Below are 7,222 nucleotides of genomic sequence, written 5' to 3' on the forward strand. Positions count from 1 at the left end.
GCAAATAAAATGATGAAAGGATCAGAGAGGGATTTTGCTGTGGGCTTTACCAAAAAAAAAAAAAGTTTTCCATTGACTTTGATATGAGTGTCAGGAGGCACATGGCTTGTTGTTCTTCCAGATAGATACATAGTACCTTATTGATTCCTTCAGGAATATTAACATTCCAGCAGCAATGTACAGAGTTGAGATCAATTTAAAAAGTAAACAGTAAATAATGGGGGTGTAAATGGAAACAAAATAGAAAAATATTACAATAAGAATAAAAAAACAACATTGGGAATACAAATATAACAGTAAAATAAGAATATAACAAGATAAACTAGGCAGTAGTGACCATGTTATGAACAAGGATTGCACTGTTATTGTTTTGCATCCCCTGTCATCCTTGTACCCCCGACCCCCTCCCCAGAGAGGAGTTGTACAGTCTAATGGCGTGTGGTACAAAGGAGTTTTTGAGTCTATTATTCCTGCACTTGGGATGAAGCAGTCTAGCACTGAACAGGCTCCTCTGGCTACTGATAACTATGCAGAGAGTGACTGGCATCATCCAGGATGCTCATTAGTTTGTCCACAGTCCTCTTCTCTGCCACCGTCACCAGTGAGTCCAGTTTTATTCCGATTGGAGAACCGGCCCGCCTGATCAGTTTCTCCAGTCTGGAGCTGTCCTTCCCCCCAGCACACTACCATGTAGAACAGAACACTGGCAACCACAGACTGGTAGTACATCCACAGGAGTTTTTTTTTACAAATGTCTGTTGCTGTTCTACACGTATGTATTAGACAAAAACCGAAAGTGTGACATTTAACAAGTGTATTCGTCAAAACTGGACCTGACAAACACACCTAAGCATTTTTTAGTTATCCTAGACCAGAAAGACCAGCTACAGGTAAATAACCTGAAGCAAAAAAACCCACAAAGCTTGTCTTTAATTAATTGCCAACTCTCACAAACACAGTCAGCACCCACTTACCTGTCACGTAGCTAAACAAGGTCATCCAAATATTTGAGATGCTCTTCGCATGATGCATTGCTTTTAACTATTAATAGCTTAATTACAGCGTCATTCAAATCTGAACATGAGTAATTGTTAAAGAATTGTTGACATAGCTCCCGAATAAGATTTTATTAATTTGCAAATTTGGTTCTTCTGAGTAATTACCAGCTTTGGTAAATTGACAGATCATAGGGCCCGAGCAGCGATACTGTTGCACCCGCTATGAGCAAGACAAGTTTTTAATAACAGGTGTGTCATTTTTGCTATTGCTGCATCGTCATATACAAACTTTAATTAAAAAACAAAACCAAAAAAAAAACATTTTTGTTTTGCAGTTCTATCATTGACAATAATAAGGATCATTCTTCAGTGTCGACATGTGATCACATTGTTGTCACCAGCTTTTGTTACAGTGCAGGAAATGTGCTAAAAGCATTAAGAAATAGCTCCTGGCTGCAGATGTGAATGAGCACATCAATTTTGCCTCAACTTTTTTTTTTTCCCCCCCTAAATCCCCCCATCCCCCACTCCCCGTCTTTCGTGTTGCGTCTAAATTTTCCATGCCTGGCCTCCCCTACTGCTGAGAGTGCTGTTCTTCGAAGCCGCAGTATATTTTCAAGCAAGGTCGGGGGAGAGACGAGAGTCTCCAAAATCAGGCACAAGACTCCCAGTGTTCCACTGTTCAGCTTGCTCTTGGCAGCGAGTCCTGACCAGAGAGGTCTAGCTGGCCGCAGCCACTATGAGAATGTGTGCTACGAGCGTGTGCGTGTGTGTGTATGTGTGTATGTGTGTGTGTGTGTGTTTGTGCATGACCATATGCGTTCCCCAACCCCTCCTATATCCAAATAGCCTTGGTTGACTCATTTATGAGCTCTCCCACGCAGCAACAGTACCTGGATGTGAGTCAAAGTTTTTTTTTTTTTTTTTTTTTTTTAATTCAAGTTTCTGTTTGAAACCCTTAAAATCCATACCTGCTTTGTGTTGTTTCCTCAGTAGATGTGGGTCCAAGCTTCTTAGTTTTGACAAATCTGGACACACAAGTAATTCAGGGGGAGGTATACCCTAAATTGATTCCATATTTGGATGACGGTGGTGAGGTCATACCTTTGCGAGGAAGGAGCTTAAGGTGGTGATTGTGACAATCCGAGGATTACATACATTTCCTGCTGCTGCTGTTTCAAAATGTCAAGTCATAAAGGCAGGACAGTTTGGCTTCAATCGTAACATGAAGATCCTGTGGATTATGTTTTAATGGAGCACACATCAAACCTCATACTCGATTATCACTTATGGACAAAACTAGTGTTGTCCCGATACCCATATTTTGGTACCGGTACAAAAATAATTTCGATACTTTTTGAAATAAGGGGGACCGAATTTTTTTTTGCCATTTTTGGTTATATTTTAACAAAAAATCTTAGGGTACATTAAACATATGTTTCTTATTGCAATTTTGTCCCTAAATAAAAAAAATGAACATACAAGACAACATTTGTTTTAGTAATAAGTAAGCAAACAAAGGCTCCTAATTTAGTCTGCTGACGTATGCAGTAACATCATTTTCCATTCTATTATTTTGTCAACATTATTAAGGACAAGTGGTAGAAAGTGAATTAGTAATCTTCTTGTTCATTTACTGTTAATATCTGCTTACTTTATCTTTTAACATGTTCTATCTACACTTCTGTTAAAATTTAATAATCACGTATAACTTCTGTTGTTTAGATACCGTACTTTAGTTTTGGATGATACCACAATTTTGGTAGTAGTTACAGGATTATACATTGGTCATATTCAAACTCCTCAGATGTCCAGGGACATATTTCCTGAGTTTATAAACATAAAATACATTTAAAAAAAACGGAAGAAAATGTTGTAATGCCAAAACATATTGATGGAATCATGGTAGTGTTGACGAGATACACTCCTGTACCTGCTATCATTAAAGTGAATGTTAGGTGTAGATCCACCAATGGTGTTTGTTTACATTTTGACGCCGGTGAGCTACAGTATAGTGAAGCATGTTTAGCTAATTCTTGTCCTGCAGGGATGATACTTGAAAGAAACTTACATCATTTGTCACCATGGAGGCAAGGATTAGTGATTTAGAAGTAACTAAATCACTGCCGATAGGAGCTGGACTTTAGCCACTAGCTAGCTAGCCATGTCTTAAAGCACCTCTTCCTGAGGGCGTTTCAGTGTTATAGCGTCACCTTTATTGTTAGATTTTAAGCCAACATGCGTCCGTTCTCCCTTTTCTGTCTCCACATTGTCTGCTTGTAAGTGCTCTGTGATTGTGTACTATGGAAAATGCTCGTCTGCTCGTAAACCAGTAATGACACGACATGATGACAACAGGGGGCGGCGGACCGGTATTTTTCAGAGGCGGGATATAACCGAATATGATTCATTAGTATCACGGTACTATACTTTTACCGGTATACCGTACAACCCTAGACATGACAAAGGGACAGTCAACTGAATTGTTTAGGGTGCAACATTTCCAGAAAGCTAAGGACATCTCCCTTCACTATTAGTCTTATTTTGTATATCCTGGAGAACCAGAATCCTTCAGTGGACATTTGATTTTTGTGTGTATATTTTGTCAGTTACCGCTCTGCAGTCTGCTGTATTTTAAGGACCTTTTGCAAAAAAAATCTAGTAAAAGATCATCTCTGTCAGCACTCTAGCGTTTTTAAGAATCTGTGTGTGAGTACCTCACAAGTTTTTGAACTGAACTCACAGGCTTCTAATATAGCCCACATGAGAAAAAAAAAAAAAAAGAAAGGCCCTAAAATGAAAGCTTAAGGAACACTACTAGTATAACTAACTTACTAAGACTTAGTTTCACCCATTCCTATTGGAACATTGGGCTACGAGTCCCTTCCATTTTCTCCGGTCTCTGGTGGCTCTTTTTGCTCTGTGCCAGCTGACACCCATCTCTCTTAGGTCTTCCTTGGCTGTCTGTCTCCACGTCTTCTTCGGCCTCCCTCTCTTTCTTATTCCACCTTCTGGTATCCAGTCCATTGCCACACTTGCCGGTCTCTCTCTTGGCAGTCGGAGTATGTGCCCTATCATTCTCCTTCTCCTTCTCCTTTTAGAGACAATGTCAGAAAGTGCTGCTACATCTGCCCTTCTCATCACCTCTTCGTTGGAGAAGTGGTCTCTCCAGGATATCTTTAGGATGGATCTGAGGCATCGTCGGTGGAAGACATCTAGCTTGTTGGTGATACTGGCTGTCTTGATCCACGTCTCACAGGCGTAGGTTGCTGTTGGTATGACCATTCACATGTATAGGCGTAGCTTAATGGCCGTTGTGACGGCTTTGGACGACCAGATGTTTCGGAGCTGTTGAAACACTTCTGCAGCTTTGCCAATTTTGATTATTGACAACTTTCTCCTTGTCTCCGGTACTTTAGATGTTACTTCCAAGCAATGTTCCCTCTAATTTTTCATATGTGTGAGCAAACGCAAAAACTCCTTGAGCATTCAGTGGAGCACATGTGAGCAACATCGGACGTGCACACTGTGGCCACACCTGCAGCACACCTGTCCCAAACCGGACTAAATAAGTTACTTTTCTTATTATTATAATCAAATGACAGCAGTCACTTCCATGTAATCATTTTCTAATATAAGTGTTTTGGCCCACTTACAGTGACAAGAACGACAAATATTGTTTTTCATGAACTGTATACTATACTAGTATTGTATGTCTGGGTGGGGTCCTGCTTTGGAAATCATTTTTACCTCTTTCAGATATCGCATTTAGTTCCCATTAAGACATTCACATGTTGCACAATGAGATGTAAGCACTGGATCATGTGTACATTCCTGTAACTTTCCAATTGTAAAATATACATATTTTATTAGTATGTCTTTAATATGATAACAGCATTTCATGATTAATATTTATAAATGAAGATTCTTAATAAATGACAGTAGAATGAGCACACATTTAATTGATAAATGATAGTGTAACAACCTGGAATTACACATAATGTGGGGTGTTGGAAATGGCCGACTTTTTGTGTGGCTGTAAACGCATCACTGGTTCAGTGCCATATGTGCTAGCACAAGTGAGAAAGAGCGAGCGGCTGCTGTTGATATGCCAGATGGCAAAGTTGGTTTTGGTCTGCTTTGTACGGCAGAAAATGACCAGCTTTGCTGGATGGAAATTGTTTAGCGATGTTTTTGGTCATGTGTTTATAAAGAGTTTTGCTCAATAAAGTGATCGATGAAATTCTTGTCCTCCTTAAAGCGACTCGACAGACGTAACAATGATTGAACAGTGATAACAAAAACCGTTGTCTCTGTGGCCTCTTGTAGTCAATTACGTTGAAAATTGCTTATTTCTTTATTGGATTTTGTGCGCGGCCTAGAATTGCCGTGGGAAAAGGACGTATGAGCAGTACGCAATTGCACAGGCGGGCACCTTAGAGGGAATGTTGCTTCTAAGATAGGTGAAGTCGTGTTCATGTTCATCTATAGTGAGTGGTGGAAAGTGTTGTATTTGTCCAACGGCCATTGCCTTGGTCTTTTCCTGGCTTATCTGTAGTGTGACTTTTTCTTCGTGCTCATTGAGATTGTTGGTCATCTCTTGGGGTGTATGCTGAGTATGGCTAACCAGAGCCAGGTCATCCGCAAAGTCCGGGTCGGTTAATCTGTCCCTTCCCCGCTTAATGCCAAAGTCTTCTTCATCACAAAGTCAATGACAATTATGAACAGTAATGGCGACAGGATGCAACCTTGCCTCACACCGGTCACAATGTCAAAGTCATTGGTTGTATAACTAAATAAGTGGAAATATTGACTCCTGAATGCATCTGAAGTGAATAAGCCACAGCAACACGTTCGTTACATAAATCACATTATGAAAAAAATGTGTAAGTGACAGAGAAATTAAAGGGGTCATGATTTTTTCCTACATTTAAAACACTTCCTCGATGAGAATTTTGCGTTGATTTTGTTTGACAGACCATCTTCAAGCCGCTTCCTGACTGTCTCTTCATATTGCGTCTTAGTTATGTGCAGATGCCCTCCTCCTGGCCAAGCCCCATTTGACTGTCTTTCCACCCTGTGAGCCATGTTGTAGTTTTTGAGGTTTCCATATCAACTGACAAATACAAGTTAGAATTGAACGCTACTTTTTTGTTAGACATGGCAACAGCGGAAGATTCTAGCAAGCATGTGCATGTATGAGCCAGTCTGCCCAACAACAAGATGATAGAGAGTAATAAGGAACTTATTGATTACAGCTTTAGCCTACAGCTGAATAAAAATGAGGAAATCTCAATCATTTATGAAGACATCCCCTGATGTAACTAGGGCGAAATCACTCACTAAAGGCTTGTTTGGAACACGTTTGGAAGAAAGCAATGTTTTATAAATATGTCTGTCGTGCCTCCATGGTTTATTTTCACATTTTTGGGACTTATGTCCCTCCTAGAGGCATGTGTAAGACTTAAAGTTTCCCCTTACTTTATTGTTTCAAGTCATATTTAACTGAGCAATAATTTTTTTTCTGTTAAACTTGGGCCATTTGCATTCAAACAAGTCCCCAATGGCTATGGCGTGCCCCAAAGTTCAAATGTAGGTATTGTCTTGTTCTCACTGTTTTTGTTGCCACTGGGTTCCGTTTTTAACAAGTACAATATTTTGTTTTCATTGCTTTGCAGATGACATGCAAATATACTATATATATATATATATATATATATATATATATATATATATATATATATATATATATATATATATATATATATATATATATATATATATATATACAGTGGGGCAAAAAAGTATTTAGTCAGCCACCGATTGTGCAAGTTCTCCTACTTAAAATGACAACAGAGGTCTGTAATTTTCATCATAGGTACACTTCAACTGTGAGAGACAGAATGAGAAAAAAAATCCAGGAATTCACATTGTAGGAATTTTAAAGAATTTATTTGTAAATTATGGTGGAAAATAAGTATTTGGTCAACCATTCAAAGCTCTCACTGATGGAAGGGGGTTTTGGCTCAAAATCTCACAATACATGGCCCCATTCATTCTTTCCTTAACATGGATCAATCGTCCTGTCCCCTTAGCAGAAAAACAGCCCAAAAGCATGACGTTTCCACCCCCATGCTTCACAGTAGGTATGGTGTTCTTGGGATGCAACTCAGTATTCTTCTTCCTCCAAACACGACGAGTTGAGTTTATACCAAATTGGATAC

At 39.3% G+C, this 7,222-nt stretch overlaps 1 long non-coding RNA gene across 1 annotated transcript in view; it reads right to left on the reverse strand.

Moving 5' to 3' along the window:
• The window catches only part of LOC133558065 (uncharacterized), a 33,900-nt gene extending 31,804 nt beyond the window's left edge, over window positions 1-2,096 (reverse strand). Inside the window, exon 1 of the long non-coding RNA XR_009807893.1 lies at window positions 1,970-2,096. This is a non-coding gene — a long non-coding RNA (uncharacterized LOC133558065). The remainder of the gene's footprint in view (window positions 1-1,969) is intronic.
• Window positions 2,097-7,222: the final 5,126 nt, after the last annotated feature.

Source organism: Nerophis ophidion, linkage group LG08 (genome assembly GCF_033978795.1).
Source record: "Nerophis ophidion isolate RoL-2023_Sa linkage group LG08, RoL_Noph_v1.0, whole genome shotgun sequence".
Classification (NCBI taxonomy): domain Eukaryota; kingdom Metazoa; phylum Chordata; class Actinopteri; order Syngnathiformes; family Syngnathidae; genus Nerophis; species Nerophis ophidion.